The sequence below is a fragment of the Crocuta crocuta genome, unplaced genomic scaffold, assembly GCF_008692635.1.
Source record: "Crocuta crocuta isolate KB4526 unplaced genomic scaffold, BGI_CrCroc_1.0 scaffold273, whole genome shotgun sequence".
Taxonomy (NCBI): Eukaryota; Metazoa; Chordata; class Mammalia; order Carnivora; family Hyaenidae; genus Crocuta; species Crocuta crocuta.
This window is the reverse complement of record NW_027529425.1, coordinates 615,482-641,491: the sequence shown is the minus strand read 5'-3', so window position 1 is coordinate 641,491 and position 26,010 is coordinate 615,482. Positions and strand designations below refer to the sequence as shown.

Here is a 26,010-nt window from a genome sequence, read left to right as displayed (position 1 = left end):
GAGAGAGAGAGAGAGAGAGAGAGAGAGAGAGAGAGAGAGACTGAGAATCTCAAACAGGCTCCACATTGCCAACGGCAGAGCCCAGTGCAGATCTTGAACTTGTGAACTGTGAGATCATGACTTGAGCCAAAATTCAGAGTCAGTGCTTAACTGACTGAGCCACCCAGGCATCTCTGTTCAAGCCTTTTTGGAAGGCAATCTGGCCACATGTATTAATATTTAAAATGCATATACTCTTTAAGCCAGCAATTCTGGCTCTTAGATAGCTATCCTAGAGAAATAGAAGAACCTATCTGAAAGGAACAGGATATTTATTGCAGCATTGCTCACAGTGATCCAGACTGGTAACCAAACATATATATATATTAATAGGAGAATTCTACCATGTTATGCAATGAAATGTTGATATGAGATAGAGTTATACTAGGTAACTTGGAAGTGTGAACATAAGGTATTACTAAATAAGAAAAGCAAGGTGATGAAAGAAAGTATGGATTGAAGTATATCACATTTCAAAACCAGGAAAAAAACCTATCTATTTGCTCATAAAGTATATGTATATTATACATGCATAGATACATAGACATACACATATCTCTGTATGATAGTAATTATGGAGAAAAATATAGAAGGGTACGCAGCAGATAGTAACATTGATCATATGAAGGACAGAAATTGGGAAATAGGGTGTTCATTTAGGAAGAGATGTGGAGAAAGAAAAAAATTCATGATTTAAAACACACACACACACACACACACAAACAGTATGTATAATATGATCCCATTCATGTAAAACTATACACATGTGTGTCTGAATGCATAAAGGGGTTCTTGAAAGGATTGTCACCAAACAGTTTTCTCAAGGTGATGAGATTTCAAGTGTCTTCTATTTTTCTTTTTATATTTCCATGTGTTATTCATATTCAAATAAAAAGCATGTGTTATTTACATGATCACATTTTAATTATGGAAATAAAAAGTGTACTTTTATGGAGGAATTATCTTCCTCCTCCATTGAGACTAGATCCCAAGAAAGGACATGATTAGGTGGGGCAAAGACAGGCATACCCCTAGGAACTGTCTTGGTGGCTGATGACATGTTCAAGTGGGAGAGGATCATGTTTAAGCAGGGGTCCAGAGGACTACTTATATAGGGCACATAGGCTTTGGGGCTCTTTCAAGTTGTCTAGAGCCAGAGAGAGTGGAGATGCATCCACTGGAAACCTGGTCTGGAGCTTGAAAACCAGGCCTTCCACTGTCCAGCATGAATCCTGGGAGTTGCCAAGAGCTAATGCTACCAGACTCAGTGGCAATCTGGTTCTTGGGTAGGATGGGGGACCATCAAGCTGAGGATAAACTGAGACTCCTCTTGACCTTCTGCATTACTTTCTGCCTGTTCTCTAACCCAAACAGAAAAGAGCCCTGGGCCAAGTGAGTGGTGTCACCAATGTCATTATAATTTTCCATATTATTGTCTCCAACAGTGCCCATGTAAAAACTGGGTGAATATATAATATCCAAGTGCAATTAAAATTATGAGGCCCCATAAAAACGTGAAGCAATTAGCAGAAACACAGCACACCTGGGCAGATTTTTAGCTTCTGCCCAAATGAAGATGGAAGGCAGGGTGCAGTGTATGAAAGAGATTCAGTCCCCCAATGGCTATTAGCAAACTCCAGAAACATACCGTTTCCATCTCTTTTCTTGAAATGTGAGGACTTGGCCCCCAATTCCATTCACCTATTCTCTTCTTCACTCTATCGAGCACCTAGAAACTCCACTCCTGCTTCCTTGTACCTATAATGTTGGACAGACTTCCTTAAAATCTAAAAACTACTGGCACTGCTCTAATAAATCCAATAATCCTACACTGTCAGGCATCTGCTTCCATGTTATTACCACATCATGTTTATTCAACATCTTATCAAATCTAAGGCAAATACTAATAAGAGAATTTCACTTGGGAAAGAGCCAGGGATCTCTTTTCTTGCTTCATAAAGCAGCTGTAGCCTATTCTTTAATTCCTCCCCCTCCAGCTCCTCCTTTAGGAGGGAGGAGAGCTTATGTCCTCCTCTGCACTTCTTGGGGCTGTTGGAAGACCTGGGAATCCAGATCATCCTCCTTTAGAAATTCCAGACATCCTACCACTCAATTGCTCCTTTTCACTCCTGGGACAAGATTGCAGGCTCCATATTCTCCCCCAACACAGCTCTGAGACCTAGGCAGGCACATTCAACTAAAGAAGACCAAGAAGAGGAACCAATCTACTTAATTATAAATGCCCATCGAGGCCCCTTTGCCACCACTCAATGCCACCTTCCTTTCCCTTTTCCTCTAGTTCACAAGTGAGAGTCAGCATGCAGGGAAACCATGAGGTAGGCTACAGAGCCACAGGGTCAGCTATGGGCTTACTGGTGTAGCACCATACTCTAAAATACCTTAGTCATCATCATTGGGTCTGCACAGTTGGATGCTGGCTACTGGCTTGCAGGGGTGGACACCCAGTATTCTAACCTAGAGATACTCCACATCTCATCCTCCTCCCAACCACGAACCTGCTCCCAGTTCTGAACAAGGTTGCCAGTGCTAATTGCCATCTCTGAGGTCTTTTTCTCCATTAGCTTTCTCAAGTTCCCAGCAGTATTTGACACTATTGACTACTTTCTCCATCTGGAAGCCTTACCTAAGTCTTCCGCTTTCTTAATCACTTGTGCACTGCCTCATATCCCCTTCTGTGGATATTACCCAATATTCTGTTTGTATGTATCACTTTCTGAAAACCAGGGGTCATATCTTGTGCCCTTCTTTGTATTCCACACAACAATATGGACAGTAATTTGCCCAGATCATGATTTTAATTCATGCTGGTTGCTTGACAAGTAGACCAAATACCCTGTTCCCTCAACCTGAGTCTGCCCACGTGTTCACTTCCTCTGCTCATGTTTCCCTTCTGAAGCCTAAGCCTGCTTACCTCATCTCAGGATACCTCTCAAGCTCTTCTTTCTATCTTTCCTCTACAAAGTCCCCAAAGTCTTGTTTCCTCTCTTCATAGCAACTTAAAGGGTAACAACCTGCTAATGGTTCAAATATTGCCAAAGTACAGCATCTCCAAACATGAAGATGATGTGGCCAGTCAGGCATCTAGAATGAAGTCAGATGAGGAGAGAGGGCAGCTGTAGTAGGAAAGAGCCATGCTTCTTAACAGAATAAAGTTAGAGGCTGAAAACACAACAGCAAAGAAGAAATGTGGGAATAAGTCTGCAGACAAGAGGAGCTTAATCACTGTAGAACACTATGGTCTAACCTCCCCAGGCAAAGAATAATGACTTCCTCTTCCAACTCACCAGAAAGCCTTTTCTACTGACGTCTGTAAAACAAAGCAAATACTGGTAAGAGGGCCATGCACGTCTCCTTTCTAAAGAGAAACCAGACTTGAAGCCCATACCTAAGCAGATGCGGGGAATGTGCAGGATGATGTCCTTGCTTGAAGACTGAGTGCTTTTTTTCCTGAATCAGAATTTTCTTTGTCTTCTGTGTAGCATTCAAGCACTAAGATGTGAAAAGGGACCCAAGCTGGGGACTGGGAGAAGGATTCCCAATGCTGTGGCTGTAGGAAATGAGCGAGAGGTTGGAGAAAAAAGACAAATTTTGAAATCTGGAGTTTACATAGGAAAATATTAGTTTGATTCTATTTCCAAAATACATAATACAAATTACTTGATCAGACAAAATAAGAAAGACTGATTTACAAAAAGGAAAACTCAAAAAGCAGAGAGGGAAGTATTCTGGCCAGAGTCTTGTGAGACAGACATCCCACCAGATCAAACAGAGAGAATTTAACACAAAGAATCATTAACCGCTATAAAGAGTTGTGTACAGGAAACTGGAAAAGCAGAATAAGAACACTATGGTGTCGTGTAGGTGCCGATTGCCGGAAGCACCCACTACCCTTGGGACTGAGGGAGTCTAGCCAAGTTAGAACGACTAAAACTTAGAAATGTAGGAGTTCACAGAGATAATACTCAGATCTCTGTGGAGGGGGACACTGCCTAACTCATTCTGAAAGTGTTGGAAAAACCATAACCTGGATCAGCTTCTGCTCCTGGAAGGAACAGGTGCCACCAGTGGTGACGAGGGTGGCTGACTCTCACTGGACAGGACACAAGCAGCAATCCCATAAGAAGCAGACGGGAATAGCAAATCCTGTCTCTTTGCAAGTCCTTTCTCTTTCCTGCAGCCTTGCCCTCTACTTCTGGCATCCTCTATTGGAAAAGCCTAACAGGCAACCAGCGGGTAGAGCAGCAATGTTTGTGGAGTCCTAGCCCCAGACTCACCAAGTAGAGCACCGAAGGGTAAGTTTGGAACTGAGAGACAATAATGTATCTAACGGCAGAGGTAGACAAACCAGCAATTAAACTTGTTGCCTAGAAGTTGTTCCATGTGAGAGGTGCCTGGGTGGCTCAGTCGGTTGAGCCTCTGACTTTTGATTTGGGCTTAGGTCATGAGCCCAGGGTCATGGGATAGAGTCCCCTGTCAGGGTCCATGCTGACTGTGGAGCCTGGTTAACATTCTCTCTCTCTCTCCTCTGCCCCTATCCCCTGCTCATGCACGCTCTCTAAAATAGAGCTAATAGGGGCGCCTGGAGGGCTTAGTTGGTTGAGCATCCGACTTCAGCTCAGGTCATGATCTCACCGATCATGGGTTCAAACCCCGCATTGGGCTCTGTGCTGACAGCTAGCTCAGAGTCTGGAGTCTGTCTTCAGATTCTGTGTATCCTTCTCTCTCTGACCCTCCCCTGCTCATGCTGCCTCTATCTCTCTCAAAAATAAACAGAACATTAAAAATTTTTTTAAAAATAAAATAGAGGTAATAATAACTTAAAAAAATAAGTTGCTCCATGTGAGCAATCAGCTTAGCTATAGGTTTTCTAGCAATAAGGCCGGCACTAAGGGATATAAAATGTTTTCTTTCCCAGTAAAGCAAGATACAGCTTTGAAGAAAAATGCTCTGTTGACTACACTGTAGAAGACACAGGGGAAGGAGAAGTGTTGTCTGGGGGAGAACTTGAGATAACAAGGTCTCTAAGGGAATGTGGTTTGGCTGAGTTGGATCACAGTTGCAAGGACTAAGGGAGGAGAGTCGTGCTCAGGGATTTGCAACGTGGGGGTCCAGCATACTGGTTTCTTTCTGGGGCAGAAGTTTCCATCATGGGCTGTGGTCACTTTCAACTGACTGTTTCCTGAATTTACAGGCAAAGCTAAGAGCTGAATACAAAATAATTGCTCACCTAAAACCATATCCAGGAAGTGTCAAGCATTTACCTTTTCCCTGGGGTACACATTGTAAGGCAAGGGCTCAAGCCCTGCTACTAGTCCAGGAAACCACTTGGGGTATGGTATGCAAATCCTCAGAGATCTTCTCACTTAATTTTGCTATCTCATCTCTTCCCTCACCCCGTCCCCATCTCGAAAATGTTGTCATGTGATTTACATCATTCCTGGGCATCTCTATTTTGCAGCCTGGAATGCCCTTCTATCTAGAATGTCCTAAAATGCTCTGTGCCTCGCTAATTCACAATCCTCTTTCAGAACTCAGCTCAGGTATCTCCCCTTCATGGAATTCTTCCCTAGGCCCCAGATGAGGGGTCACATGCCTATCCTATGTACTCTTATAGCTTACCTCTGTTATAACACTTACCATATGAAACTGCAATTGCCAGTTGCCAGGGGCAGCATAATCACCAACTCTGAATAATCAGAGTCTTTACTTTCCAGAGATGGAAGCTAATTCTGGCTGATTAAAGAAGAAGGGGTATTAATAAGAGGATTCTGGGTACCCCCAAAATACTACTGGGAGACTGGAAAAGCAAGCTTGAATGCTAAGCTTCTAGGAACTAGAAGGTCTAAGAAACACTTAGACCTTAACTAAGGATGTAAGGAACCCTTACGCCATGCTCTGAACATGCCTGCTGAGGCCCCCACTACCACTGCCACTGTCTGATAAGCACTGGGAGAAATTTCTGCTGTTGTTTACGCCAAGGATGCCATTTTTGTGTCAGGAGCCTGACCTGGCAACCACCACCACTGATACCATCCTTACCAGCAAAATGGATTCAGTGTGGACCTCATTTTTCAAGTCACTCATGTCTGAATTGAACGATGTGATATTATAGAAGCCAATAAAAGGAGAGTTTCATAAAGAAAGGAGTGGTCCATGATGTGGAAAAAAAATTCAAAAGGTAAGGACTGAAAAGTGCTCACTGGATATACCCTTAAAGGGGTCTACCTTAGGAGCGCCTGGGTGGCTCAGTCGGTTAAGCGTCCTACTTTGGCTCAGGTCATGATCTCATGGTTTGTGGGTTTGAGCCCCGCATCAGGCTCTGTGCTGAACATTTGTTCAGAGCCTGGAGCCTGCTTTGGATTCTGTGTCTCCTCTCTCTGCCCTCTTCCATTCACACTCTGTCTCACTCTATCTGTCAAAAATAAATAAATGTAAAAAAATAATTTATTTAAAAACGGGGGTTATCTTAATAAGAGCAGTTTTAGTTGACTGGAGGGGAAGCAGGTTGAGATGTAAAAGGGAGGAAATGAAGTTGGGGAGACACCTCTTTCAATACCAATAGCACTTCAGCTTGAAGGGGTCTCACTGGCCAAATCTGGAGTAATTTGAGAATAAGTCAAAGGAAGTATGTCCTTGGTAGTATTATCTGTGGAAAATTCTGTGAGATCTGAAATAAATATAGGTTTCTCCAGAAACCATATGTATTCTCTTCTGTCAGATGCCTGGTGGTAACATGAATCTAGAACCACATAAACTAATGTTGATCTAGAGATTTTTGGAGCCACCCAAGTGGTGTCAATTTTGGCTGAAAATCAGCATGAGGACTGGCTTATGGCCATAAAGTATTAGAGGATACTTTGCCCTGCAGTTCTACTCATCAAATTTGCCAGAGTAGTTTTCTTTGTGCTCCTTGGGTCTGGAGTTATATCTTTATATTACCCTTAGCCTGAGGGTAGAGTCCTTTGAGATCCCAGTTTGTCTAGGGCTCTTCTATTAGACTGGCCACTTGGACCGGTCTTTCCTTTGCAAGACTACAAAATTCTAAAGAATTTCTAAAGATAATTCTAAAGAATTAGAATTATCACCAATATTAGAAATATCACCAATATACATGACAAAGTTGTGTAAAACTAAATACATATGCATGCAAATGAATATAATAAAAATAGGGAGATCTGAATAAGATTGGTGGGTTGTATCACTGTTAACATCCCAGTCGTGATATTGTACTATCTATCCCAAATATACTAAGTAAGAAAAAAAGGTACAGAATAGTCTATGCTATATGTTCCCTTTTGCTAATGGTGTAACGTTGGATTTGGTCCAACTACCCGGATGAAGACAACTAAAAAAGTAATGAAAAGAATGTTTTAAAAGATTATCAGGAGACAAAGGGAGAGGATTAAAGATCAAAGAGATAAAGTAAGGCTGGATCTAAACAAGGGGTATTTGTGAATAAAGACAGTAGATTTACGAAGCTCTGCTTTTGCCCTTCTTATGAGGTGGAGTCAACATGGGTCAAGTCCTTTGGCAATCAAGGAGGAAGACTTTAGTGAAATACTTTATGCTTTTGGCTGAGACCCCAAAAGACCTGGGATTATTTATCAATCCAGGGAAGTTCCCTGAAAGGTGGAGATGTATTTTTGGTGGCTTCAGAGCCTGGAGCAATGGGGGTTGGAACTTAGCATCCACCAGGGGAGAGCCCTAGTGTTAGGTTCCCTGTACTGGGCTAGAAGCCAAACTTTACTTTGGATGTTGGTGCGTACTATACTCTCAGGGACTATAAAGATGGCTCATAAAACTTCAAACTTTGTTCCTGAACTATAAGTACTCTTAGATGTCTGCTGGAATGAAAAGTCTTCTTAAGAATATGATAACATTGCCTAAGGTCTTACATTATACATAAAAGTATCTTTTCAAATAAAATGTCCAGAAAATAATCAAATATCGCAAGACATGTGGTGAAGCAAGACAAAACAAGCCAAGAGAACAGAATGAAAAAGTAGAACATAATTGAATTTGGAGTCCCAGAGGAAAGAAGAAAAGAATAGAAAGAGTTAAAATGTGAAGAAATAATTAATGGCTGAGAATTTCCTCAAACAATTAAAGATGTAATGAAGGGCATCAATCTACTGTTTTAAAGATCCCAACAAAGTCAAAGACTTTTTTGGAAAATCCATATTAAATAACATTCAATTGAAAATATAGAAAAATCCAATGAAAAATAAGAGAAGACAAAAAGTGATCAATGCTAAGAATGAAATAAAGGCTATCATTATAGATTCTGCAGACATCAGAAGTATAAGGGAATACTACAAACAACTTTACACACCTAGATTTGACATCTTAGATGAAATGGATCAATTCACTGAAAAGCACAAACTATTACAACTCACCTAATATGTAACAGTTAATTTGAATAGTGCTATAACTATTAAGAAAAATGTAAGCATATAACCAAATGCAGTATGTGTGCCTTGTCTGAATCCTGATTCAAACAAATGTAGTAGAAAAAGATCCACCATACAAATAGGAACCAAAAAAAGTTGGCATAGACTTTAAGGCAAACATAATTTCTACAAACAACAAAGGTTTTTTTTGTGATGATAAAAAGCTCAATTTGCCAAGAATATGTAATAATTCTAAACAGCTATGCATCTAATAATATGGCATCAAGAGCACCTGGCTGCCTCAGTTGATGCAGCGTGTGACTCTTGATCTTGGGGTTGTGAGTTTGAGCCCTGTGTTGGGTGTAGAGATTACTTAAAAATAAAATCTTTAAAAAATGGCATCAAATAAAGGAGATTTTTATACATACCTCTCAGTAATTGGTAAAATAAATACACAAAAGATTAGTAATGATGTAAAAAAAGACTTGAACAACATAATTTTAAAAACCAGTCCTACTTAGTCAATAAAACTATCAATTGTAGAATATGCATGCGGAACATTTACAAAATTGATTATATCCTGGGCCAAAAAGCAAGGCTTATCAAATCTCAAAAGATTTAATTTATATGAAACATATTTTCTGGTCACAATGCAATTACATTAGAAATCAATGACAAAGGGGTGCCTCAGTTGGTTAAGCATCTGACTTTGGCTTAAGTCATGGTTTTGTAGTTTGTGAGTTTGAGCCCTGCATTGGGTTCTGTACTGACAGCTCAGAACCTGGAGCCTGCTTCTGATTCTGTGCTTCCTCCCTCTCTCTCTCTCTGCCCCTCCTCTGCTCCCGCTGTGTCTCTCTCTCTTTCTCAAAAAAATTAACATTAAAAAATTTTAAAAAAGAGAGAAATCAATGACAAAAATAATATTAATGGAAAGATATTTATTATAGCTCAGTTGAAACCACATTGAACTAAAAATTCAGCATAACTCAGTTATTCAATCTAATCACAATATAATCACAATGATGCAATATAATCATAAAAATTCCAACAGGAATTTTTTTCAATTTCACAATTTGGTTAAAAGATTTCTATGGAAGCTCAAAAAGCATGGAACCAACAAAACAAAACAAAACAAAACCTGCCAAAGCCCTTTTAAAGAAGAAGAAAAATGTAGGTCTTGTCTACCAGAAATGCAGAATTATTGCTGAACTTTAGTAATGAAGACTGGGTGGTATTGGTGCAGGTATAGACAAATTGACTCACATACAGAGTAGATGGCCCCAAACAAACTGGTACACTGACACCTGATTTGTGATGAAAGAGCAGAGCTATGGGGGAATAGATGGACTTCTCAGACAACGTGCCAGGTCAATCAAGTATCCAAAGATCCAAAATCTTTTTTTAAAAAATTTTTTTCAGGGGTGCCTGGGTGGCTCAGTTGGTTAAGCGTCTGACTTCGGCTCAGGTCATGATCTTGCAGTTCATGGGTTTGAGCCCCGCATCAGGTTCTGTGCTGGCAGCTCAGAGCCTGGAGCCTGTTTTGGATTCTGTGTCTCCCTCTCTCTCTGCCCCTCCTCCGCTCATGCTCTGTGTCTGTCTCCAAAATAAATAAAAATTATAAAAATTAAAAAATTTTTTTTCAATGGATAGACAGACAGACACAACCCGAGCAGGGGAGGGGCAGAGAGAGAGACACACACAGAAACTGAAGCAGGCTCCAGGGTCTGAGCTGTTGGCACAGAGCCTGACGCAGGGCTCAAACTCATGAACCACGAGATCATGACCTAAGCCAAAGTGGGAGGCTTAACCGACTGAACTACTAGGTGCCCCCAAAACTTCTTTTTCAAATGTTGTTTCATAAGTAATCCAGAGAAATTCAAATTAAAACCCCATGAATCACTACTACACACTCACAAATTTTGCCAAATATTTTTAAATGATAATATCAAATGCTGGCAAGAATGTGGAACGAGAGCTGCTTGTGAAAGAGTAAACAGGTAAAACCACTCTTTAAAAATTGGCAGAACCCAGTAAGTTGGAAAATACATCTATCTACTCTCTGATCAGCAAAACCACCACCAGGTGACGCCCTGCAGAAACACCTATTTTGTAGGCTGTAAAGTTACATGCACAAGAACATAGCAGCATTTTTCATAATAGCCCATCAACAGTAGAATGTAAAACATAGGGTGATATAATCACATGATAAAATATAACAGTGAAAATGGATGAATTGCAATTATGTGAAAAAACATGGATGAATCTTAAATACTTTATTGAGCAAAAGAAGCCAGACAAAACAATTCATAGTGTATGTTGTCATTTATAAGAAGTTGAAAATCAAAAAAGAAATTCAATAGTGCACTTTAAAAAAAAAAAGAAGTTGAAAATCAGGCAAAATGCATATATATTGTTTGAGAATGCCTTATAAGTTGGAAAAACCATAAAGAAAGACCAGGGCAAAAATAGTATAAAAGTTAGAATAATGAGTACATCTAGAATAATAGGAGAGAGGGAGGGATGTAACTTGGGAGAGACATGGTATCAGGAGATTCTGGAGTAAAGTTGTTTTTCTCCTATTTAGGATAGGAATTATATGAGTGATCATTTTATAACAATTTGTTGAACTATTTCATGCATTTTTGTTTTGTTATGTAATAAAATTTTAAGTAAAATTACATACTCATTACATATATGCATGCATACATATACATTTAATATAGTGATTCAACAATTCCATACATCACCTAGTGCTCATCACAACATCCCTTTGCAAATGCTTAAGTTAAACCCATCAAGTCTTTTAATTTATTTTTATAGGGAATACAAGAAATAGAGGATGAACTAAATGTCACCATCAGGAAGCAATCAGAAATATCCAGAAGGTGGGACATTTATTTGACAGGAGAACTGGCCCTGACTTTTCTATTAAAAAGGATAAGGAAAAAGAAGGGCTAGCCTGGAGTTAAAGAAATCAAGGAATAAACCACCAGGTCCTGGAATGGATCTTGGCTTTGAAAAACAGTTGCATGGATTTTTGAAGGGCAATGGAGGACATCTGATTATGGACTAGATATTAGATTTAAGGAATCGTTACTCATTTTGCTCATAATATCATATCATTATCATAATAATCTTATTTTGGTTGTCTATACAAATATTGTTTTTAAAATATTTATACCAAAATATTTGGGAGTAGAATGTCATGATTCTATAATTGTGACACTTGTTTGAGTCACACACAAACATATGTGTTTAATAAAATAAAATATATAAAAATAAAAATAAAGTAAAAAGGGACAGGTATACGCCATTAGAATGTAATGAAAATAACACTGTTATTCAACTTGCAATGTCTTTGAATGGGCAAGAGGGGACGAGAACCAGAGCTGAGTAGAGGGACCAGTCACAGATAAGAGCATGGTGGTTCCTTTACAAAAACAGGGTGGGAAGATAGAAAATTCTAGTATAGATGCCAGAAAGTGAGGAAATGTGGTAGTGGGAGTCTGTGCGACTTCACTTCCAGTTGCTTTGCTTGTTCAAGAACATATGTTAGGTTATCTGCCGAGGGTGAGGTCGAGGAGGGTTTCAGGAGAGAGGAGATGCCGGGAAGCAGTCACTTAGGAGCGCCCAGTGGGACGAGGGCAGTGGCTCTCAGGCTTTACATACATCAGTAGCACCTGCAAGGTTTGTTGAAACAAACACCGAACTCCTCCCCAGAGTTCATGACTGTGGATCTGGGGCTGGGCCTGAGAAGCTGCATTTCTAACAGGCCGACAGGTGAGGCAGCCCATCTGGGGACCACATTTTGAGAGCCACTGTGATTAGCATGCAACATTGGGGCCCCCTCAGGGTGTGTGGTCCAGCATTTCAAGTGAGAACTGTCAGCATGGTTGAACGTTCCTCTCCAGGTGTGTTCTGCTGCACAGGTGTACTTTCAAAAGAGGCAGAGGGTTGAATGCGCCAGAGCCAGAGATTATCACCATGATAATCAAAGAGCTTGCTCCTTCTTGTCATTCCGGACTCAGCTCAAATGAAAACGCTCAAAAAGCACCGTNAGGGAGGCAAACCATGAGAGGCTCTTGAATGCTGAGAACAAACCGAGGGCTGATGGGGGTGGGGAGAAGGGGAAGGGGGTGATGGGCATGGAGGAGGGCCCTTGTGGGGATGAGCACTGGGTGTTATATGGAAACCAACTTGACAATAAACTATTAAAAAAAAAAAGAAAGCACCATCTTTGACCTTTTAATCTAACCATCTTCTTCCTCCTCACCATCTCACAACTCTCACATTGTTTTCTCTCACAGAATTTTCCACTGTCTGGAGCTGTATCTATATTTATTTTGCTCCTTGTATCTGGGTCTTTCCACTAGAGTTTATGCACAATAAAACAGGAATTTTGATTTCTTCTTTTGTTCACTGCTATGTTCCTAGAACCTGGAAGAGTGCCTGGGCATCAGAGGTGTCCACAACTTGGCTCAATAAACAGTTATTGATGAAAACTAAGAAAGAAAGGAAAGAAGGGAGGGGGGAAGAGGGAGAAAAGGGAAAACAAATTACTAGACAAGACACTAAATTATATTATTAGTTTTGAATATGAGGAAGGATAAAACTTACCTAATTATGAAAGTATAAACACAGTTCATTGATAGATCTAAAATTAATGTCAATCCACTTGAAAAATAGGAGTTTAGCTAGTTGCTCACAACCCTATGTTCTTTCCTGAAGACTTTGTTTCCCAAATTCCCTGTTTGGGCCACGAATGGGTTGGGGAAATTGGAATTTGGGCAGCAAAGATATATATATATACCATTTCCATGCCTGGACACAAAACACCCCATATAATTCTCTATTCTCTCAATCTATCAGTGGACCAGATGCAGAGGATCCAGTAGTGACCCTGGGGAGGCCCTGAGGGACACTGGGGACTTAGGATAAAAGGGACCTTGATTCTAGAGTCAGAGCTTAAAGGACAGCGGTATGAAAGGCTGCTCCCAAACGCTGATTGGACTTCATAATAAACTTATGCATCAAGTCTTTGAAATTCCAGGGCTGTTTTTATTTTGCAAAAAAAAAAAAAAAAAAAAAAAAAGAATGTAAAAAATGTTTTTAAAATTTTTTAATGCTTATTTATTTTTGAGAGACAGAGAGAGACAGAGTGCAAGCAGGGGAGGGGCAAAGAAAAAGGGAGACATAGAATCCCAGGCAGGCTCTGTGCTATCAGCACAGAGCTTGATGCGGGGCTCAAACCCATGAACTGCAAGATCATGACCTGAGCTGAAGTCAGAAGCTTAAATGATTGAGCCACCCAGGTGCCCCTCAAAAATTGATTCATTAGGAATTACTAGTGTATCAGTTAGAATCCAATGAGGATAAAGACCTAAACAGGATTTAATTTGAACAGGGAAACTTAATGTAAAGAATCATTAATTATAACAGGGTAAAGAGAATTCTAAACAACACCATAAGGTTGAAGGAAAGAACCTAAACCTTAGAATAATTCTTTAGCTTACTAATTTGTTCTCAAATGGTATGCATTCTGCTATTTATCCCACCTACTGAGTGTTTTTAAAGAATATTTCCATTTGCAAGGTATCCACTTGGTTCTTTGTAGTATGTAAAGAATTCAAAGTAACATATACATAGATTAAGATAAAATTCACTTTCAGGAGGTATCTGAGCTTCCACTTCCACCTGGAAGCAACATGGCAGAACAAGGCGTAATAAAGAATGTTAGTTTGCACTGTGCTCCCCTGCCCCTGGTGTCAGTAGGGCAAAGTGTGGAGCTGAACTTCCACCTTTGCCCAGTATAAATGAGACAGTGAGAGTTGGTGCTCCATTGTCACCAGGCTGGCATCAGTAGGGCTCCCAAGGGAGTGGAACATACATCCTATCTGGACCTGCACGCTACACCTAAACAAGGTGACTGCCTTCTAAAAAGAACAAAGGTAAAGTAAGATGCAGAGTCTCATGACTGAACACCCAGAATGTCCAGTGAACAACAGAAAATCATTCATCAATACCAACCATCAGGATAATCACAACTGGAATGAGAAAAGATCATCATCAGGTGCCAACATAAGAGTACTCAGATATTGGGGTGCCTGGGTCTGACTTTGGGTTAGGTCATGATCTTGCAGTTTGTGAGTTTGAGTCCTGCATCAGGCTCCTCACTGGCACTGTGGAGCCTGCTTCAGATTCTCTCTCTCTCCCTGTCTCACTGCCCCTCCTCTACTTGTGCTCTCTCTCAAAATACATAAATAAACTTTAAAAAAAAAAAGAGTACTCAGATGTTGGAATTATCTGATAAGGATTTTTAAAGCAGCCATCATAAAAAAATGCTTGAATGGGCCACTATCAACACTACATATCCATTAGTATAGCTACAATTTAAAAGACTGAGTCTTCCAAGTGTTGGCAAGGATATAGAGCAACTGGAATTCCTAACCAGTGATGGTAGGAATACAAAATGGTACAACTAGTTTGGAGAATGTTTTGGTAGTTTCTTGAAAAGTTAAACATAGGGGCGCTTGGGTGGCTCAGTTGATTGAGTGCCTACTTTAGCTCAGTTCACAATCTCACAGTTTGTGGGTGCAAGTCTCACACCAGGCTTGCTGTTGTCAGCCTGTCAACATGATGCCCATTTCAGATCCTCTGTCCCCCTCTCTCTCTCTGCCCCTCCCTACCCTCTCTCTCAGAAATAAATAAAAACATTTTTAAAAGTTAAGCATATATCTATAATATGATCTAGCCATTGCACTTTAAGGTATTTGTTCAAGAGAAATGAAAGCATATACCCATGAAAAGACTTGTGTGCAAATATTCATAGCAACTTTATTTGTGATAGCTAAAAATTGGAAAGAACCCAAATGTACACCAACAGATGAATGGATAGTTAAATAATGGTATATCCATACAGTGGAATATTACACAGCAGTATATAAGGAATGAGCTACTGCCACACATGGAAATATTGATGAATGTCAAAATAATTATATTTAGTGAAAGAAGCCACACAGAAAAAAAAGTTTGTATTGTATAGTCACATTTGTGTAAAGTTCTATCAAATGCAAACTAAACTAAAAAGACAGAAAGAAGATGTGTGGTTTCCTGGGGAGGAAGTGGCAGGGGGGTGTGGGAGGGATTAGAAAGGGCCATGAGAAAACTTTCCTGGGTGGTGAGTATGTTAATTATCTTCTTTGTGAAGACTGTTTTCCAGATGTAACTTATGATTTCATACCTTATGAAATTGCCTACTTTAAATATGTTTATATATACCTCAATAAACTGTTTAAAAATAAAGGGGAGCCTTGGGGAACCTGAGTGGTCAGTTGGCTAAGCATCTGACTCTTGATTTCAGCTCAGGTCATGATCTCACAGTTGTGAGATCTAGCCTCCCCAGTCCCACCCCTGGTCAGGCTCCATGGTGGGAGCCTGCTTAAGATTCTCTTTCCCTCTCCTGCTGCCTTTAATTTAAAAATTAAAATTAAAATAAAGGTGAACCTCAAATTAGCCTATTGACTAAGGGGGACAGTATGGCAAATTTATAAACTTTGCAGGAAGACAGGAATGTATCTGAGCTTCCCATTTGACATCGGAGAGAATATGCTTAGATGCACATTCCTCAAAAACATGGTAACGCAAGAGTTTACAATTGAGTTCTTTACAATTGAGTTCACAGAGAGTATGATCCACTGAACATATGGCTAGCTTTTCTATTCTACTGTCCTCCCCAGATGTCTTTGAGATTTGTAATATCTTTTGCACAAGTGTATCTTGGGATATACTTTTATTCTATATAACTAGAAATGCTAAAAGTTTTTCTTTTCTAAATGGAAGGTAACTCACAGCTCCTGTGATAGTTTTGTTTTCCCTTAATCTTGACTATTAGAAAATGGTATACGTGGAAGACACAGGGTTTGGATTAATTTGACTTTGGAGAGGCTGAGGAAATGACATGCATTGAGCAGAAGTCACCCAGGGTTTAGGTTCTAAGAGGACCACAGCCTACTCTACAAGCTGCTGCTCAATAAGGGAAAGAAAGAAAAGAAGAGAAAAAGAAACTGAGGTGCAGTATGGGACAAAAGCTTGAATTTTATGTCATTTACAAGTTAATTTCACTTAAGAGAATAAATGGGGATTTTATTTATTAACTGATTGGGGTGCTTTTAGTATGATCAGAAACTGGATTATTTGAAAGGTTTTTTAATTGTCATTTGACTCATTACATAACATCTGGTTACCTGAACTGGAAAAGCAGCTCAATGGTAATAATTACATTCTCATAGCTCTGACTCCTTTGCTCACATGCCCTTGGGAAAGTTCCAGCATCCTGCCCCACCTCACTACTGAAAACACAGGAGTCTTGTCTCTCAAAGCCCTCCTCCTTGTTCACCTTTTTCTTCACGAAGCTCCAAGTGTCCAGCTCTATCCCCTGCAGCCACTCACAGCTGGCATATGGTGTCTCTCAGGCACTCCTACCAATGCCGGAGCGTGGAGCCCCCATCATGTGGATGTGGCCAGCCAGGCAATCCAGGATGCCGTCAACAGTGGAGGAGTGGCCAGAGCAGGACAGGGAGTGCCACAAGTCTCAGTGGTAGAAGCCAGAGGGCTTTGGGCCCAGAATCCCAGGGCAGAACAGGGGTGATAGGAACAGGGCTATAAGGAAAATGAAAAACAGAACAGAGCTAAAATTTATAACTTAGAAAATGCCAGGCACTCTTTTATGTGCTTTATAGGTATTAATTCATTTACTCTTTTACAAAATCCATGAAGTACTATTCTTATCTCTATTTACAAAAGGGATGCTGAGGCACCATATATATATATNTGCATTTATTATATATAAATGTATATAATATATTATATATATTATATATATAAGTAATACAAAATGGATAAAAGATTTAAATGTAAGACATTAAATCATGAAACTACTAGAAGAAAACTTAGGGAAATAGCTTTTTAACATTGGTCTGGGAAACTATTTTTTTGGATATAACACCAAAAACACAGGCAAAAACACAAATAGACATGGGTGACTGCATCAAACTAAAACGTTTCTGAACCTCAAAGGAAACAATCAACAGAGTGAAAAGGCAACCTACAGAGTGGGAGAAAAATATCTGCAAACCATATAATTAATACAGACTTAAGCTCCAAATATATAAGAAAGTCCAACAGTAACAAAAAGCCTAATACCCAGTTAGAAAAAGGGCTAAGTACTTGAGGAGACCTTTCTCCAAAGAAGACCTACAAATGGCCAACAGGCATATGAAAAGATGGTCAACCTCCCTAATCATCAGGAGAATGGAAAGCAAAACCACAATATCACCGCACACTTATTTAAGAAAGAAAGAAAGAAAGAAAGAAAGAAAGAAAGAAAGAAAGAAAGAAAGAAAGAAAGAAAGAAAGAAAGAGAAAAACACAGTGTTGTCAAGGATGTGGGGAAATTAGAACGCTTGCACACTATTGGTAAGAATATGAAATGGTGCAGCTGCTATGGAATACAGAATGCATGTTGCCCCCAAAATTAAAAATAGGATCTACCAGTCGTACTTCTGAGTATTAAGCAAAATAACTGAAATTAAGATCTTGACGTTCCCATGAGCATTGTAGCACTAGTCACAATAACCAAGGTGTGGAAATATCCATCAACAGATGAAAAGATAAAGAAAGCATGGTATGTACATACAATGGAATACTTTTTAGCCTTACAAAAGAAGGAAATTCTGCAACAAGGGATGGCATGGATGAGCCTTGAAGACATTATGCTAGGTGAGAGAAATCAGTCTCAGAAAGACAAATATTGCATGATTCTGCTTATACGAAGTATCTCAAATAGTCAAATTTATAGACTTGAAGAGTGGAAATGTGTTTGCTAAGAGCTCGGGAAGGGGGAAATGGGGAGTTACTAATCAATGAGCATAAAGTTTTAGTTAAGCAAGATAAATAAGTTCTAAACATCTGCTGTACAACACTGTACCTTCTATACCATGTTGTATATTTTAAAAATTGTTAAGTAGGTAGATCTCACACTGTATTCTTATCACAATAAAATTCTGAAAAAAATTATTCATTTTCATCAAAAGACACTACTAATGTGAAATGTAGTCATAACACAGAGCTGGGGAAGATATTTGTAACATATACAACAAACAAAGGGGCTTCTATTCGAAATCTATAAAGAATTCCTGCCAATTCATAGGAAAAAGACAGATGACCCAATTAAAAATGGACAAAAGATACCCTAACAGGCATTTCACAGTAGAGGAAATCCAAGTGACCAATAAATAAATGAATAGATGCTCAACAGAATTTCTCAAAGAATGAAAATGAAAACCACAAGGAAATACATCTACATATTCAAAGAAAGGCTTACACTAAGAGACAACACCAATGTTTGTGAGGTGAAGTGACTGAATCCCTCATATTGTTTTGCTGAGGGAATAAATTGGGAAAACCACTTTGGGAAACTGGCAGTAAGTACCAAAGTTTAATATATGTGTACCTTGGGGCCAAGCAATTTAGCTTGATGGTATATACCCAACAGAAAGGCATGGATATGCACACTAAGAGACTGGACAAGAAGATTTATAGAAGTCATATTTAAAACAGTCAAAAACTGAAACCAACCCAATTGTCTATCGACCACAGCAATGATAAATAAAGTGTTGTATTTTCATATGCTGGAGTACTGTGAGATGAACATGAGCAAATAATAGCTTTACGCTACCACGTAGATGAATCTCACAGAAATACTGAATGAAAGAAGACATATCTTCTTAATGGTAAAAAAAAGAAGACACATAAAAGAGTACACAGTGTATGCTTATACTTCTATAAAATGCAAAATCAGGCAAAAATAAACTATAAAGTTTATAGCTGGAAAGAAGAGAGGGTGGTAGTGATGGGAATGAAGGCATAGGAGGAAGTTTCTAAGGATACGGTAACATCTACTTGACTTGAGGGATGTGTTACATGGGTGTGTTATCTTTTATTTCATTGAGCACTTATGATTTATACATTTTCATGTATGTTACAGTTCAGCTTTTTTAAAAGGGGAAAAGTTTTTGCTCCAAGAAGTCTTGCTTTTTCTCAAAGTGAAAGGTTACTCTGGAAATGAAATCAACACTTTGCTTGGATCAGATTATTAAGGAATTAGGGTTTCCCTGCCAAACTCCTTCATACTTTTAGAATAAAGACCAATCTTGCCAGATCAACCACTTAAGTGAAACCAGAAATCCATATTTTCATTTGAAAGCCTCCACTGTTTAACTATCAACAACACATTCACCACTGTTTAAATAGTCCAAACAAAATGTATCTGTAGCTATATTAAGCCCCAGAACTCCACTTTTTAAAAATTTTTTTTTAATGTTTTATTTATTTCTAGGAGAGAGAGAGAGAGACAGCGTGAGCAGGGGAGGGTCAGAGAGAGAGGGAGTCACAGACTGAAACAGGCTCCAGGCTCTGAGCTGGCAGTCAGCACAGAGCCCGACGCGGGGCTCCAACCCACGAACCGCGAGATCATGACCTAAGCGAAAGTCGGATGCTTAACCGACTAAGCCACCCAGGCGCCCCCCAGAACTCCACTTTTGACTTATGGACAGAGAATGCCTTCTCTAGGAGGTATTCTTAGCTTCTTACCATACTTAAGTTTCCAAAGACACTAAGAAAGTCACTCCAGCCAATTACCCACTGTTTCCAGAAACGGATTTTTTCCCCCTGAATTCCTGCCTTTTCCCCCATCTCTCCTAAAAAGCAGAGACTGGACACCACAGATTTCCATGTCTTTTTCTTACAGCGGGATAGAAAGGAAACATTTTTTTAAAAAAGTATTAACATTTATTCATTTTTTTTGAGAGACTGAGCGTGAGTGGGGGAGGCACAGAGAGAGAAAGAGGAAGACACAAAATCTGAAACAGGCTCTCTCTAAGCTGTCAGCACAGAGCCCGATGCAGGGCTTTGACTCACAAACTGTGAGATCATGACCTGAGCCAAAGTCAGCCAGTTAACCAACTGAGCCACACAGGCGCCCCCAAAAAGGAAACACTTTTGAAGGGCAAGGAGAGCTGAGAACCATGGGTAATTGCTTTTTTCTTTTTTCCTCCACAGGAATTTCCCTGGAATGATCTCTTTTGGATTTGTGTTTTGGATTCCTTAATAGACCCTAATATCTAACCATTCACCCTCCTCCTAAGGATATCTCACCCTGCAATGGCTGCCTCTGGAGTCACAGGAGACACAGGTAAGGAGACTGAGCTTCCCTTAGTTGCAAAAAACACAGTGACTACAGCCAGTGACTAGAGGCAGTGGAGGCAAGGGAGGTACTCCCCCAAGCCAGAAAAGACCAACCCCACAGAATCCTGCACCTCATAAATGGATCCATGAAAGCCTAGACTTTTCTCTTAAATACTCAGTATGAACCATGGACCCAGGGTTCCGCATAAAACAATAAAAGTTTAGTAGGCCTTTGCAACATTAAAGAGTGAGCTCACTTTGGTAACTTCCCAAGAGAAGGCATGGAAATTGTTACACAGCATATATGCATGTTCCCGCCTGATACTGCAAATTCTTCTAGGCCCCGTGTCTCGCAAAATCTGCCTTTCTAAATTCTAGTCCCTCAACCACCCCCACCCCCACCCTCAAATCCTGGAGTCTCACTTTCTGTCCTTTGGGAACAATATAACTTCCTGTAAATAGGCAAATTCCATTCTGGTGTGCCCAAACCCAATCCCCCACTCCCACTCCGGTTCTTTGCACAAAGCTCGCTTACCCATCTGAGGAATTACCTTTTTCACTGTTGTAGGTTAACCTCAAGCACGGTTAAATACTAACATGCTATTTCTGCTTCTGTAAATCCGCTTGGCAAGCCTGTACTTCCCTGTTCTGGCAGACCACACCCATACCCTGTACGTAAGGTTACAGAACACCACATCACCATTCTACCCTGGTAGTCTATCACGTAGTCACTACCCCATGGCTTCTCAAATGTCTAGTTACAGTCGGTCATTTCAAGACAAAGAACTAAAATTGATAGGTGTCTGCCAAAACTAACACCTGAGTGTCAAAATGCACTTGGTTACCATATTATGCTGTAGAATATAATTGGTTAACTAAATAATGACATATTCTGCCTTACTGAGATCCATATAAGCTCACTGTCACCTTTGTTCAGGGCCATTCTCTGCATTTCTCCAAGAGATGAGATCAGGTTTGGCCCAGCCGTAAATAAAATTTTGCCTCTCTTCTATTCGGGCGTTTGGTGGTCTCTTTTGACAATCACCCTGTTTTCATTCACAACAGTTTTAGATAATAATTCACCATATCTAAAAGCCATCCGGAGAGAATTTACATTTTGTCATTCATTTGTAAATTTTCACAAAAGGTATTTGGTGTTCATTGTAGTTATTTTATTGATATATTGTGACTATAACAGGAGGGCTTTGGCATGACAAATTCCCACTATAGGAAGAGGGATTTACCTGAGAGAGTCAGAGTGGACTATTCTGGAGAACAGTATTAGCAAGAAGAGCAGATAGAAGAGGCAGCTACCACTCCTAGGGCTGAGATCCAGATCTTTTGGAGAGGACTCAAGTCACGCCCCATGGATCGACGGAGAAGTCACCGTGGTGTCAGAAGCAGGAGAATCTGCTGTAAATCTACCCTCTGGAAACTGCTGGAAATACATTAGTGTTTTAGGGTGCCAGTGAGAGACATTCACGGGGAACACCAGGTTAAATGCAAAAAACTGCACCCAGCTGAGCCAGGTGCTGAGCCAGTCATCTAAAGCATTTGCCAGCTACCTCAGCTCTCTGGATGTGTTATGAGCCACACCCACCCAGATCTCGTGTTACAATTTGGTCCAATTTTAGATTTCCCCCTTGGCCACTTCACAACAATTCTCAAGCTGCAACTTTTCCAGTGCCCACTTCCACAAGCAAATTTCAGGTCTTTTTCAATATTTAGGGCCATGTTTATTGTAGTGTGCTACTGTTTTATTAGGTTCATATCTTTTTTTAATGTGTCACTGACAAAGTTTTTGAGGATTATGCCCATTTTTCCCCTAAACCCTGTGGTTTTCACTGTGTGATTTTGTAATTTTTAGGAAAGCATATGTTGTGTTATTGCAGAATTGATTGCTTATACAACTCTAGGCTAAAACATTTTAAAATATTGGTGAAACGGGTGATTTTCTAGGAAATTTTCAAAATTGATATAAGGGGCGCCTGGATGGCTCAGTCAGTTGAGGATCCAACTTCGGCTTAGGTCATGATCTCATGGTTCGTGGGTTCGAGCCCTGCGTTGGGCTCTGTACTGACAGCTAGCTCAGAGCTGGAGCCTGTTTCAGATTCTGTGTCTCCCTCTCTCTCTGACCCTCCCCTGCTCACGCTGTCTCTCTCTCAGAAATAAATAAAAACATTAAAATTTTTTTAAAAAATTGATACAAGAAGAAGTTAAAATCAACAGAAACAATTTTTAATTTTCTGGGAAAGAAGTTACAAAAGTATAATATGTATATGAATTCAACTTCAAAACTTTACTAAATGACATGGAAAAAAAGTTAAATAAATAGACATATGTTCTTGGACAGGAATACACAGTATTATAAATACATTCACCTTAATGCAATTAAGAGTAAAATTCCAAAGGGTTATTTTTTTTTAAGATTTTATTTTTAAATAATATCTACACCCAGCATGGGGCTCAAAATCACAACTCCAAGATTAAGAGTCACACATTCTACCAACTGAGCCAGCTATGAGCCCCCAAAGGGGTATTTTTAATCTAACAAAATAATCAGAGTTCATCTGGGAGAAAATGTTAAAAAATCACCAAGAAAACGCTTAATGAGGTACTTTGATCTTAAAATGTGTACTAAACTAAATGTGCTCTAAACTACAATAGATAAAAAAACATACTGAAAACAGACTAGAGAGACTAATAAAACTGCAAAATTCAACTACATGCTAGAGAGAAAGCCTGGCCTCAGACCAAGCATAGTAATCAGCATATGATAGAGGTAGCATTTCAAACCAGTGCAGAATAAAGACATTATTCGATAAATGGCATTATGATAATTTGGGTAAAAATTTTTAATTAAAGTATTAAAATTTTGATAAGACAAAAAACCTATTATTTTTTGGAACTAAAAATTTACTTAATCTTGCATTGGAAAGGACTTTTCATTGTAGAACAATATACATAACATGAAATTTATCATTTTAACATTTTAAGTGTACAATTCAGCGACATCAAATATATTCACAATATTGTGCAACCGTCACCACTATCTACTTCCAGATCTTTTTAATCACCCTAAAGAAAACCCCATATCCATTAAGCATTCATTCCCCATTTGTCCCTCTTTCCCACTAGCAACCACTAACTTTCTGTCTGTATGGATTCACCCATTTTACACATTTCATATAAATAGGAATGTATGATTAATAGCCTTTTGTTTTTGGCTTCTTTCATTTCATGTAATATTTCCAAACTCCTTCATGTTTCAGCATTAATCAGGACTTCATCACTTTTAACAGCTGAATGATATTCCATTGTATAGATATACTAGTTTTTGTGTGTCATTCATCAGTTGATGGACATTTGAGTTGTTTCCACCTTTTGGCTATTGTGATTAACTGCTACAACCATTTGGGTTTTTTTTAAAACATTTATTTTTTATTTTTTAAAAGTTTTTATTTATTTTTGAGAGAGAGATAGAGATAGCATGAGCAGGGGAGAGTCAGAGAGAGAGGGAGACACAGAATCCAAAGACAGGCTCCAGGCTCTGAGCTAGCTGTCAGCACAGAGCCTGACGCAGGGCTCAAACCCACGAACCGTGAGATCATGACCTGAGCTGAAGTTGGACACTTAACTGACTGAGCCACCCAGGCACCCCCTGCTACAACCATTTGTGTACATTTTTGTGTGGTGGACATATGTTTTCAATTCTCTTGATTTATGGATTTTAGGAGTGATTTCCATTTCTGCAAAAAGGACATTGGGATTTTTATAAGGATTGCATTGAACCTGTAGATCACTTTGCAGTATGATAGATAGTATGGCCATCTTAACCACATTAAGTCTTTTAGTCCATGAATATGGATGTCTTTCCATTTATTTAGATCTTCTTTGATTTCTTTCAGCAATTTTTTTTGGTAGTTTTCGGTGTATAAGTCTCCCACCTCCTTCGTTAACTTTTTTTCTAAGTATTTATTCTTTTCATGTATTATAAATGGTATTGTTCTTTAAATGTCCTTTTTAGATTAACTGCTAATGAATATAAATACAACAGATTTTTGTGTGTTGATTTTGTGTCCTGCAACTTTGCTGAATTGGTTTATTAGCTCTAATAGTGTTTTTGTGGATTCTTTTGGATTTTATATATGTATGTATAAACACTATATATACACACACACACATATACATATACAAACACACATATATATACATAATTATGTCATCTGCAAATAAATATAGTTTTACTTCATTTCCAATTTAGATGTTTTGTTTTTCTTGCCTAGTTGCTCTGGCTAGAACTTCCAATCCAAAGCTGAATAGAAGTAGTAAAAGCAGGCATCCTTTTCTTGTTTTTATCATGAAAGTGTTGGGTTTTGTCAAATGCTTTTTTTGCATCAATTGAGATGATCGTGTGGGGATTTTCTCCCATTTTTTTCTACTATTGTGGTATATTACAGTGATTGATTTTTGTAAGTTGAACATCTTTGCATTCCTGGGATAAATCCCACTTTGTCATGGTATATAATCCTTTAAATATGTTGCTGGATTTAGTTCACTAATACTTTATTGAAGACTTTTGCATCTATGTTCATAAAGAATATTGGTTTGCAGTTTTCATTCCTTGCAATGTATTTTTCTGGCTTAGTTATAAGGATAATGATGGCTAACAGAATAAATTAGGAAGTGTTTCTTTCTTTGCTATTTAAAAATTTTTTAAAATAATGTTTTGTTTATTTTTGAGAGAGAGAGAGAGAGAGACAGTGTGAGCAGGGAGGGTCAGAGAGAGAAGGAGATACAGAATCTGAAGCAGGCTCTAGGCTCTGAGCTAGCTGTCAGCACAGAGCCCGATGCGGGGCTCGAACCCACAAACTGTAAGACCATGCATGACCTGAGTTGAAGTCAGACGCTTAACCAACTAAACCACCGAGGTGCCCCATCTTTCTTTCCTATTTTTTGAAGGAGGTTGAGAAGAACTGGTATTCATAATTCCTTAAGTGTTTGGTAGAACTTTTCACTGGATAACACCAGTAAAGCCATCTGGTCCTGGACTTTTCCTTTTGGGAAGGTCTTTGATTACTGATTCAATCTCCTTAACTTGTTATAGGTCTATTCAGATTTATTTCCTGTTGAATCAGCTTTGGTACATGTGTGTTTCTAGGAATTTGTCCATTTCATTTAGATTATTTAATTTGTTGCCAGGCAACTGTTCAGAATATTCTTATAATCTTTTTCTTTTCTTTTTTTTTTGATTTTGTGAATGCATTTATTTTTTATTTTTTTAATAGTTTATTGTCAAATTAGTTTCCACATAACA

The 26,010-nt window shown here is 39.1% G+C and overlaps 1 protein-coding gene across 1 annotated transcript in view; it reads right to left on the bottom strand.

Annotated features, from left to right (window-relative positions):
- LOC144227118 (NXPE family member 3-like) overlaps nt 1–26,010 on the bottom strand; it is a 68,670-nt gene that overhangs the window by 27,350 nt on the left and 15,310 nt on the right. Inside the window, 2 exon segments of the mRNA XM_077758657.1 lie at nt 16,846–17,108; nt 21,938–22,131. The gene's annotated coding sequence lies outside the window, so the exon portion shown is untranslated.